This window comes from Malaya genurostris, chromosome 2, assembly GCF_030247185.1.
Source record: "Malaya genurostris strain Urasoe2022 chromosome 2, Malgen_1.1, whole genome shotgun sequence".
In the NCBI taxonomy this organism is placed as follows: domain Eukaryota; kingdom Metazoa; phylum Arthropoda; class Insecta; order Diptera; family Culicidae; genus Malaya; species Malaya genurostris.
In genome coordinates, this window is record NC_080571.1 from 190,139,330 (window position 1) to 190,152,848 (window position 13,519).

Consider the following 13,519-nt stretch of genomic DNA (forward strand, 5'->3'; position numbering starts at 1 on the left):
GAAAAAACTATAAAATTTCGTCGATGAATATAATATAAGATATGAAATTTAATCTACCACTCTATAACCATAATCTATTGGAATAACACCTTTTAACATAATTGCATTGTAGAAATTCCATTTTATTGAGCAATTTGACGTCTCAGTTACTCACACCGATGCAGAGTGCGCAGATCTATTCATATACGAAATTAGAATGTGTGCGAGCCGAAGTCAAAGTTTGTTGTGGGCAGCGCTGCCAACTATACCGATTTCTCGGTATTTATACCGATTTTTGGACTCGATACCGGAATACAGATATGCTCTCTCAAAATACCGATATTTCAATTTTCATACAGATAAATACCGATTTTCAATTTTTTGTGTTGGATTCCATAGGTGTTAACCAGGTCGAGCAACCTTTTTTTTTTTTTTGGTCGCAAAATCAGTTTCCGCACTAAATCGATGTTTGATTTTTCGAGAAAGTTATTGTACAGATAAATTTTTCCGACAAATACAGTTTTTTGGAAAAAACAGTTGACAGCACTGGTTGTGGGTTCAATTTTACACTGAGGTAAAACATTTTTGACTCATAATCATACACTGCGAAAAATGCATATAGAATTTCGTAAGCTTTGAACTGATGAACCAAGTAGAAGACAGTTCCATTACGTGATATAGAGTTTCATGCATGATTGTATGTCTTTCTCAACTGTTCTCTTGGCATTGTAGTGTTTTTTATTGCATATATGTCTTCAATAATTGGCACGATGCGGCTCGACAAAATTCACTGGGTTATTTCGACATACTCACACTAGCATTAACCTTTCAACTGCTGAGAAAAGCCACACCAACACATTCGCACGTGGATTGGACTACACGCAGAGAAAAATATTGTAAAAATAACTAAATTTTGGTTTCACGCAACGAATTATTTTGTTGAAATAGTGACAAAAGAAAATCTGGTTTGAAATTGCAAAAATTGTTGTTTGAAGCTACAAAATAAAATATTTGATTTTGCTCAGTGCATTAGTTTGTTTCAAGAAATATTTTGTTAAAAATAAGAAATATTTTACTAGCGCATTCCTGTCAATTTCTTGACAAAAAATTTCATGGTAAATTTAACTTTCAAAATAAGTTTAAAATGAACTAGCTTTAGATAAAGATAATAAAATTAGTTCTTTGAATTTATAAACTTGGCAGATGAAATGAACGATAAGATTCAAACCTAAAATAATTAGTATTTCAACAAACGCTTTTGTTTGTTAAAATTATACATTTTTGTTTGTCATTATTCTTAAATAGAGATTTCTTTCAAAATAATTTTCAAGGTAATTTTTTTAACTAATTTTATTTCGATTTTTATCAATTTTCAACTTGTTAATTGCTTTCAATAGCTGTTGGGCCCTTTCGTCGTATGACGATGAAATTTTTCACATGTAACAATTAATGATTCGGTGCTCCATTAATCTGGTCAAGGTAGAATTCCTGCATCAAATATTTTCTGTAAAAAACGTGTTATGTAAAGTAATGCAAGTTTAGTAATATTTTGAATTAACCATACATACACTTAAACTGTTAAAAGACCCCGAGGAAACGAAAGAAACACTTAAATTTTCCTTCTAGAACACGTGCAAACTTTTTTGATCATCCACGGGAGCAAAATTGATTGACTTATAAGAAACAAAACTGATACGGTTAATGCAAACATTAAACTTAGTTGCCATTACACAAATAAGATCATAGATAGAATGAACCAATTTTTTTCTTGATGTAAATGTAGAACTCGATTGAATCAACAAATACGTTGCCAATAACTTCAACTTAACTTTTGTTGACATGTAATAAATGGCTGATTTATTTCAACGATAAAATCTGCCGAAACAAACCAGTTTTTCGATAGCCAGGATGAGAATTTGTCTTCAAATCAAATAGAAATAATTGTTAATGTAGAAGGGAGAAATTGGTTCAAAACAATCATATTCTAGCTTGAAATCAACAGAAATCATATTTTAAAATCTACTGACTGTTTTGTTATTTTAAACAAGCTCAATTTCTCTGCGTGTATTAGCGAATACAGATAAATACAGATATTTTATACGAATCAATACAGATTTTCTATGAAAATATCTGGCATCAATGTATATACTAAATGTTAAATATTTTTACATTTAAATCTGCTGTTTGGGGGATGTAATTTAAGTGTATTAAAAATAGAATTTAAAATGATTTCATATGAATAAGATTTGAAGAGACTTGCACTTACAATTAAAGTGCCGAGAAAAATGCGGCGAAATTAAGTGTAAAACACTTCGATCCAAGGTGTTGATTTTTGTCAGTGTATGGTGGAGGCCATCACCCAGTAAATCCGAGCATCGGACGCATCGTGCAAGAAAGCTTTTGACTGCGTTTCAAGCTTACATAGTGTATCGATAGAACAAAAGAGTGAAGAAATACCAAAGCAGAGAGCGGATGTCTTATACGCAGAGAATGGGATATATCGGGGTTGGATTTTCAAATCCGAACATAGGGCAAGAGATTTTCTGGCCCTAAGAGGCGAATGACCTTAAGGTTAAAGCCTCTATGACCGAAACAAAAGAATGTTCAACACTATTTCACACCCTATCGGGAAGACGTCGGCTTGAAAATGCCTTGTTTGATATTCCTTCGCTCTGTTTCTCTAGCGATACATAATGTAAAAATAAAGCGACGACGCGGTTGATGCAAATGGTGCAGAATTGTCCGATGACGGGCCGATCGAAGCGCTACAATCGGCCCTATATCGTGCTCAATCGGTCCAATGCGGGTCGACAACATCCACCGGGCATCTTCCCATTTTATCAGGTGCAATTTTTGTAATGATAAGGCTTTACGCTACACTAGATGCAAGAAAATGTGAGCATGCTATCGAAGATATGTATTTCTTGCCAAAAATCCGTAATCTGTATGTACAGAATTTTGGTCACAAATTTATCTGAGAAATTGGTAAAATACAGATTAATTTGGATATGTGGCAACCCTGATTGATGGTTGTGTATGACACCGTTTTGCTCTTGCGCAAAGATTGTTCATTCATTCCTTTCCAGTGGTTCAGAAAGTGCTATTGACGCCTTAAGTGAAAAATTAAGGAAAATCTTCAAAGAGCCCACATTTGAGGTGAATAATATGTGAAATTTGTTATAAGCTTTTTTATTACATGCTTGTGATGCAGTATATTAGTAAACTGTGTTGGAATGAAACTTATGGATAATAATGAAGCATTCGATTTAACTTTTCTATCTTGTAAGAGAACATAGGGCGTATGCCTGATTGTCCAAAAACTGCGAGAAAGCGTGAGCATTTTGGAGAGTGCGCGAGAGCGTAAGATTGTGTGCGATTTTATATGTAGTGATGATTGTAATCTAGAGTGGAAAAAATTGGTAGAATTTGATTCAGAGATGCAATCTTTTTAACAAAAAAAAAAATCCCGCTCAATATTTGATGCTTTTCCAAGGTATGTATTTCAAACTAAAATGATTCGAAGGTGCCGTTTATTTGCCTGGAAGAATAAAAAGCGGTGTAATTCAGAAGGATATAAATCAAGTGAATTTAACGAAAATGGTGTACCGATAATGAAATAAATAGGTACGTGACCTAGATTACGGTTATTAATTAGAAACATCGAACATAATGTATACCTAGTAATGAAAAACAAGAAACAATATATTGCTAATTTGTTTAATGATGAATATAAATTTGACAATTACTTTTTCACTGGCGTTTTTCTTTTATTCCCGATACCGAAAGATGAGAGAGAAACCCGAATTTATTAATATAGTAAGTTTGCAGAAGCTTCTATTCATTGAGTAATGTACCGGTTTGATGTGTGTGGTGACGTCAACCTATGCTACAACTATTGATACTTTTGAATATTGATAACATAAAATCAGATATAATTTTTGAGGCATTCTTAATTAAAGCGGGACTCGTTTGTAAATGAATCTGCTTTTACATTCAAATATAATTTTCAAAGCAACTTACATTCTATGTTTGTTATGTCGAATAAACTGATCATAATTGTGAAAGGTATGTTCATTTTTAAGCTGGAAAATTGCTTTGATGTGAAACGGTTCGTAATACCTCACCAGTGTGCACTCACTCGAAGTTGGATGTAATCATAGCATATATCGACCCAGCGTTGCCAGGTTAACAGATTATCTGGCAAATGCCAGATTTTTCTCGCTTCGCTAGACACTCAAACTAATCAGATCTTTGAACAGATTTTCCAAATTTTACTAGATTTAATCAGATCTTTACGGTTTTGACCTCTAGATGATAGGTGATGAAACCTTTTTTTTGCTCACTTAAAATGAAGCCTGGGTAAAATTTCCTTATATATATATATATATATATATATATATATATATATATATATATATATATATATATATATATATATATATATATATATATATATATATATATATATATATATATATAATATATATATATATATATATATATATATATATATATATATATATATATATATATATATATATATATATATATATATATATATATATATATATATATATATATATATATATATATATATATATATATATATATATATATACATATATTTATATAGTACACCCAGACAAATCCAAATAAATTTTTGAGTTTTGACAAATTTTTGAAAAAAAATTCTGTTTACACCAGTAAACAACACGAAAATACAACCAATTTGATGTGCATAGCAACGTTGCCAGGTATACCGATTTGTCGGTATTTATACCAATTTTTGACCTCTAAATCGCAATATAGGTATGTTCTCCTAAAATACCAATAATTCACTGATCATACTGATAAATACCGATTTCAGGTTTTCACTGCGATAAGCATAAGACAAGGTTGTCGTAAGACCTTTTTTGCTCATTTAACCGAACTCCTATGTAGCAGAGATTCTAATATAGATATGGAACTGATAGATTTTTGGAAATATGGCCTGGAAACGCTGGTTTATAGAAGATGATGTCATTTTTCTAACACACACACATGCATATATATATATATATATATATATATATATATATATATATATATATATATATATATATATATATATATATATGTGTGTAACAAACGTATCCCCAGTACAGAGCTGCCAACTGTATTTTTTCAAAAATCTGTATTTGACGGAAAAATTTATCTGTTCAATATCTATCTCGTAAAATTAAAAATCGATTTAGTGAAGATACTGATTTTGTGAGCAAAAAAATCTGACATACATTATGCATTTAGAACTAGAACACTACTCAATATGGCCTAAGGATTATATTTCCAGATTTCAATGATGGTTGGAGACTTTTTATTTTTTAGATTCTCTATAATAGAACTGGAACTGGAACAAACGTATCTTCAGCAAGTCGTTGTAGTTTTTTGCACTCGATACAGGAATACAGATGTGCTCTCTTAAAATACCGATAAATCAATTTTCATAGAGATAAATACCGATTTCAGATATATATATATATATATATATATATATATATATATATATATATATATATATATATATATATATATATATATATATATATATATATATATATATATATATATATATATATATATATATATATATATATATATATATATATATATATATATATATATATATATATATATATATATATATATATATATTCTGTGTACCAAACTTACAGCGAGTAGAAGTATTTAGTTTGATTTGGATTAAATTTGGATTTTCGCTTAAAGTTCGGAATTTGAAACACGTTTATCTTGCTTTGGCTACGACAAAACTGTCACGTGCAGATAATTGATCGATATTTTACTATTGAAATCAGAACTATATCAATCCACTTTGAACAACAAAAAATGAAATGTTTTAATTTTCATGTTTAGTTCAGTGTTTGTATTCAAATTCTACGGTACGTCCTAGCTTTATTTATTTAAACCGGAATTGTAAACTATTTTTTCAAAAATCTATTTGGCAGAAAAAATAATCTATCACGTGGTGTAATGATGCCTTTTTCATATATAATATTCAAAATGTTTCTCTTCGATTATTGGAAGAAACCAAGAGATTGTTTGTGCATTAACTAGTATAACGTACAGAATGAAACAGTTCTCTGATCGGTTAGGGCATCAATTAGAAAACGAAGTGGGTTCACTATTATATGTACTTCCAGCACCGGAACCTGAGCACCGGTATAAACGAAGATTTAAATTTTCGTTGTATCCAGAAATATGCAGTAATTTTTGGTAGGACCATAAGACCTTTCATTTGACCCTAAGATTGGGAACAACGGTGTTGAGTCCACCTTAGAATTTTTTTACGGTTTTTTTTTCGCCGGTTTATGGAATATATGACCACTATTTCCGATACCTCCGAAACCGGAGACTATGAACCAGGATGGCCGAAATCGGTTTGTTTAGTTGCCTACTGATAATGGCTATCGATTTGTGTAATTTTGAGACCAGTTTAGAAAAAAAATACAGTTTTTGTTTCGCAGGTTCAAGCGACACTGTACAATATCGATGAATTGAGTCAAATGGTATATGACACTTGGCTTTCCAGGTCAATTTTTACTAGTCGGGTTTTCAAGTGATTGCATAACCTTTCTATATGAGAAAGGCAAAAAGGTCGCTCTACCTGTTTGCGCCCCATGGAAGCAAACAAAAACTGAAAATCGGTATTTATCTCTATAAAAATTGATTTATCGGTATTTTAAGAGAGCACATCTGTATTCCTGTATCGAATGCAAAAAACTACAACGGCTTGCTGAAGATACGTTTGTTCCTGTTCCAGTTCTATTATAGAGAATCTAAAAAATAAAAAGTCTCCAACCATCATTGAAATCTGGAAATATAATCCTTAGGCCATATTGAGTAGTGTTCTAGTTCTAAATGCATAATGTATGTCAGTTTTTTTTGCTCACAAAATCAGTATCTTCACTAAATCGATTTTTAATTTTACGAGATAGATATTGAACAGATAAATTTTTCCGTCAAATACAGATTTTTGAAAAAAATACAGTTGGCAGCTCTGTACTGGGGATACGTTTGTTCCAGTTTCAATTCTATTATAGATCTTCCATATAAAACTTCTAGCTGCTGAATTTGCTTTTACAGCGGCTGAATTTGCTTTTATGCATCTAGAACTAGAACACTCCTGAACATGCCCTAAGGATTATATTTCCAGATTTCAATGATGGTTGGAGACTTTATTTTTTAGATTCTCTATTCGATGAGTATCTATTGTCATTGTGTTAGTGTCTTTGCCGTGCACATGAGTTACTGCTCAGATTAAAGAATAGAAGGAATTATTTAGCTCAGTCCTGATATTTGTCACGTTTGGCTATGTGAGAACTGCAGGAGAGAACCTGTAACCTTCAGGAGAGACTTCAGAGGCTTATGCATATGGCAATTGAAAACAAATTGCTGTCTCAGATGTAACGTCGCAGCGTTTTCATTGATGAAATTATTGACAGATTTGTTCGACGTGCAGAATGCCGAATTTTCTACTGTATCGATAATACGAAATAAGTTTAATAAAAACTTCCCATCCAAAAGCATACCGTAATTTCATGAGACACCATTAAGAAAATTCTACAAGTAATTTCTACATTTGAAAGCGTCTACTGTATCATTTATTACGTTCGAAAATCGAATTGCGGTCACTTCTGGTTCCGTATAGATGAAAATTACGATAATTACATTACCATTTCGTCCGATATGGATGAACCGATTTCGATAGTTTTAGGCTAGTTCGGTATGAATATTGGGTTATGGATCATGTTTGAAGATCAAATGGCACTTCATGTTTTGGATGTGTAATTATTTTATAAAGTGTTCAACGATCAAGTTCAAATGGATTATTATTGATACGTTTGGTTTAAGAAATGTTGCCAAATATGTGGTAATTCAAAGTTGAAGTTCCTTTTCATGGTTGGTGGGCTTGATGGTATCGCAATCATTATCAGATATAATCAATTACAATTTAATATAAATATGTGTTACAGCTTTTAGCTTTACTATTGGATTCAATGAATGAGATATGGAACGACTTGAATAAGATGTTGATTGCATTGCACTCCAACATCCGGGATTGGAGAGGCCGGTAGGGCTTAACTGAGCTCTGTTTTAAGTTTCATTTTTATACTACCGGTCCTTATTGTCAGTATGAAGTGGATATTATGTGAAGTAAACGTATCCCAATGTGGGTTTACACGATGTTCATTTGTGACGTACCATGGAATGAGATGAAATATTGAAGAATAGAATAAAATAATAAAGACTGAACATATTAGCAAACCACTGATAGCTGCCAAACGATGTTCATCCAATTTATTTTATGAGATTGTGTCGTTTTCGTGCGGGACCTGATGGGTGTAATGATCTGTGAGTGATGTGTAAAAGGAAGTACATGCAAGAACGGTAAGTAAGGCCACCGTTTCAGCTCAGGACTAACGATTGACCAATAATAGAGATAAAAGTACGATAACAATACCTCCATTAGTCATATCATATACAAAAACCATTAGTTAGAGTGAGATCTGTTGTTCGATAAATTGACTTCAAGAGTAAGATGAAATTAGGAGCATTTGCTTCGAGTTTTCGCTATAACAATTTTTTTGAACAATTTTCGAACTACTTTTTCTGCAGTATTGCTCCACAGAACCGAAGCAAAGTATTCGATTTTATTACAGTTCATTGATTAAAAGTCGAGTAATCGGTAAAACTACTACTAATGATACTACTAGACTACTAATGAAATGACTATTGATACATTAACCCTAGTTAGAATCTATTAGAATAGAAATAGTAATTCAATATCATGATGCTTGCTTGTGGAATATATGTGTATATGTATGCGTGTGTTTATGTATGTATGTGTGTGTAAATGTTTCTATGTGTATATGTGTACATATAATATAAATTACATAAAAAACTACAACTAAATCCATAAGACATAAACATGAACACACATTAAAGGAACAATTTTATAAAATCTGTTTGAATCATCACAAAAAAAACATTGACCAAGTTGACACTCTAACCTAGGAGCGTTAGTGTGTCGATTTAAAATCAGTGTTGCATCCAGTATCCGTAAACAAAGAATATTCACTGACGGACACAAGCGTCCCAACAAGAATCTTTTCTCTTACAAGCTCTCTCACTGAAATGCTGCACATACTGTCATTAATAATGTATGATTTTCACTGAGAGATATTTTCCGTCAGTTCAGTCTGATGCTCACTTGGAGACAAATCAACATGATTCAAATCTCGGAGTGACAACAATGTTTTCTCGGTTTACTTAGTTCATAGAAAGAAAATAAAAGTGTATTCGCAATCCAATGAATCAATATGGAAATTGAGGCAAACTGATTCTCATACCAGCTACATACATTATAGATACATAATATCAAATTCTTGGATTTTCAACATTACCGAAGATTTATTAACAAAACCAAATCAACACCAGACTTGCATCATCGTGTACGTTAGGTGATGTCAAAAAATGATTATGGACATCAAAGTTGTTTAATAGTTTATTAGTTGAGATCTGACATCACGATACCTCACGCATGTCCAAACGACATTATCAATATCGCGATAGCCTTCGCCACAAGCACAATGATTAGTCTCGGAAAGTCCAATTCCAAGGAGATGTGCATCTAACGTGCAGTGATTGGACATGAGTCTGGACATCACACGAATGAAGTACCTACTCACATCCTGTCCCTTGAACCATGCCTTTGTCGATATTTTAAGAATAATTGAGTGCATCCACCAACCCAGATTATCTTTATCCTAAAAAGCTTGGCAGCTGGCAAGTGTTCTTTGGCGGGACGCAAAACGGTCTCTCATAAATTTTACCCTCAATAGCACCACGTTTGGTTGAACTCTCGGCTCTTTCATTGCTTGGAATGGAGCAATGAATCGGAACCCAGATTATTGTGATTTGATAATTATTATTCAATATGTCATTCAGGCACTGTTTTATTTTGCCAAAGAAAAACGGTTATTTTTTGCCAGCAACGTTTGAGCGAATGGCTTCAATTGCACTCAGACTATCTGAAGAGAAAAATAAAGGTTCGGAGATAATGTGACGATTACACTCAAACTATAATGAACTGCTGCTAACTCTATATAAACAGATAGAGGTTCTTGAAGCCTAAATGAAGCCGAAACATTATTGTTGAATATACCAAATTCAGTAGCCTCTTCAATTCGTGATCCGTCCGTGTAAAATATTTTCTCATAGTCAATATGCCTGAACTTACTTGTAAATATTTTTGGGATTTCCATCGTGCGTAGTTGTTCCGGGATTCCACGCATTTCGCACTGCATGGATGTGTCGAAAAATAAAGTTGAGTCTGGGACATTTAGGAGGGTGTCACGGATAGGAATATATCTTGAAAGTTTGATTTCCTGTGACATATGGTTAAAATATACTGTCATGAATCTTGTTTGAAATTGAAGCTCGACTAGCCTTCCGAAGTTAATAACCAGGGGATTCAGTACATCACATCTTATTAGCAGTCGCGATGAAAGCTTCCAAAAACGAACTTTTCAATAGTAGAACTCCCGCCAGAACTTCAAGACTCATTGTATGTGTGGAATGCATGCAGCCTAAAGCAATTCGCAAACAACGACACTGAATTCGCTTCAGTTTGATAATATGAGAGTTTGCAGCGGAACGAAAGCAAACGCATCCATCACTGAAAGTATCGTTGTCTGATACAATTTTATTAGATCTGGATGAGCACCCCACCAAGATCCTGTTATTGTTCGAAGAAAATTTATTTACTTATTTATAATCGCTGGAAGTCCATGCTGATGGAGTTTGTCTGAAAGAACATCAATGGATAGTGAATCAAATGCCTTTTTAATGTCTTAAAATACAGATGCCATTTGTTGTTTTTGAGCGAAGGCAAGAATAATTTTTTCGAACAATTTTCTTATGCAGGACAATATTGCAATGGGTCTATATGAGTTGTGATTGGAAGCTGGTTTCCCCGGCTTTTGAATGGCGATAACGTTCACTTGCCTCCAGTCAGGTGGGACAATGTCTCAAGAAACTTGTTAAACAATTCCAACAAACGTCTTTTTGCAAGGTCAGGCAGATTCTTCACCAAGTTGGATTTAATGCTGTCCAACTCAGGAGCGTTATTGTTACAAGACATGAGTGCTATGGAAAATGCCATCATTGAAAAGGGGCTATCAATGGAACCATTATTTGGATAAGACTCCCTAATAATGCTATGCGTAGGAACAGAATCTGGACAAACTTTCTCGCAAAATCAAATATCCATCGGTTCGAGTATTCCTCACTCTCATTTTCTTACGTTACGATTCCTCATTCGTCTGGCCGTATTCCAAAGAGTGCTCATTGAGGTTTAACTTGACAAACCTTCGACAAAATGTCTCCAATAGCTACATTTCTTGGCCCGAAGTATGCTCTTATACTTATTTTCTGAAGTCAAGAATTTTTCAAAATTCTGAGAAGTTCCTTCTCCTCGCTTTAAAAAGGTCTTGAAAGCATTTTGTTTCGCGTGTTTAGCATCTGAGCACTCTTTGCCCACCAAGGGTTTGGAGGCCTTCTGCTAGACGAGGGACCAAGAAATCGTTTGGTTTGTGCTTGTTCTGCGGCCTCCAGAATCGAAGAAAACGAGGAAGTCATATTCTTCAAGTGGGAGGGAAGCTCTTTCATTGAATTCAAGATACTTGAAATATTACTTTGGTATTGAATCCAGTCAACATTTTTTGTCAAATCATATGGAATATTAACTGAATTAGCAATGCCTTTGTTACTGCTAATTGAGATGATGATTGGTAAATGATCGCTACCGTGTAAATCAGGAAATACTTTCCAGGTGCAATCTAGTCGAATTGAAGTCGAGCAAAGCATATTTAATACCGTCATGCTAAAATTGTCGCAAATATTATATATTAAGGATTTTTTTATTCAATAATATAGTATAGTTTTTAGGTACACTGCTTAAGCTCTAAGATGCCAAGGGTATTTTTAATCTTAATTAACCACTAACATAAACTAGAATAATAACGGCGTATCTGGGTCGCGGGTTCTTGAAAATCCAGCTTTCAGCTGACAATCTGCAGTGGCCGGTGAATTGAATATAGCAAGTCAGTCAGATGGCGTTGGAGAATTCGGTCCGTGTGGGTCCGTGTGGGTCCGCGGGAAACACCCCCAGGCTACGAAGGCCCGGCGGGTGGCCCGCATGTTGGTCATCGACTGAGGCGGCTTTCCGTGGGTTGACGATTATATTGTCGAAGAGAATGAAAGAATCATAAAAAGTAAATTTTGTGGAAAACAGAATAAAAAAGGGGGTATGGGAACGAATTGACTAAGAACGACAAAAGATCTAGTTAGTTAACACCGAGATAGTGAAGTGACGAGGGAAGGAGGAGCGAGAAGATTAATGACAGAAAAAAGATCTTGTTAGTTAGTTTCAATAGAGATGGTAGACAGACGGGTGCTCGGGAGAATCAAGCGAATATTAGTGTCGAATATATGGGTGAAGATTATTCTTACAACGGATTACACTTGTATGTTAATATCTTTAAGGTCGACTCGCCAACACATCCCGAATCGGAACCTCTGGTGGTCTACCCCGGCCCTAAAGGACTCCAGTAGCTTCGATCTGGCGTCGCGATACTCTACGCAACACGAATGAAATCGTGACTCACGTTCATTCCCATTGAACCAAGGTTTCATCGATACCCTAGGGATAATGGAATGTTAATTCCTAAAAGCACTCCACCATACGGAGAGTCTCTATCGAGCCGTATAATGTTGAAGTCATTAAAATTTAATGCTATGTTTGATGTAAGCCATGTTTCACACAAAGCAAATACATCACATTTTTGACTATGCAACAAAACTTTAAATAAATCAAATTTTGGCATGATGCTTCGACAATTCCGCTGCAGAACAGTGATTGAAACATTTGCGGCAGATGATAAATTATCCATCAAATGATACAAAACCTGAAAGAACTGGCCATTGAGCTGATAACTGTTCTAGCTATTGAAAGGAATGCCGTTATGATGGTCTTTAGAAGTTCAGAAGTATTGAATGCTGCGAAAATCTGTTGTACAATTTCCGAAAACTTTAGTAATCCTGATGGTGGCTGTGAAACGGAGCCAACTGGATTATTGTCTTTTCTTGTGTTAGTTCCTGGATTGGTTCGTGAATTTGACAAATCAGGAGACACAGTTTTTGGTTTTAAATTTGGCTTTTTAGATTTAACACGAGGATCTTATTTTGAAGGTGTAATTTTAGATGCCTTTTTGGTAATTTGTGGTTTGGTAATCTCCTCTTAACAGCCCTTGAGGAGTGACAAACGAGGTATCTTTACTATTTCCGTCAGGGTCAGATTTCTCTGGCTCCGCAAGATTTGAAAAACCATTTTCGGTTTCCAAAGGTGGGACATCAATGATCGTTTCAAGCATTTCTGCATATGTGCGCTTAGACCGTGCTTTTGAAGAAAGCCTAATTTTGT

General features: G+C 34.0%; 1 protein-coding gene across 2 annotated transcripts in view; it reads left to right on the top strand.

Annotated features, from left to right (window-relative positions):
* The first annotated feature begins 3,447 nt into the window (after positions 1-3,447).
* Positions 3,448-13,519, top strand: part of LOC131432829 (protein hu-li tai shao) — a 169,430-nt gene continuing 159,358 nt past the window's right edge. The window contains exon 1 of one of the 2 annotated variants that reach the window (XM_058599367.1): positions 3,448-3,472. The gene's annotated coding sequence lies outside the window, so the exon portion shown is untranslated. The remainder of the gene's footprint in view (positions 3,473-13,519) is intronic. The other variant, XM_058599368.1, reaches the window with a different exon arrangement.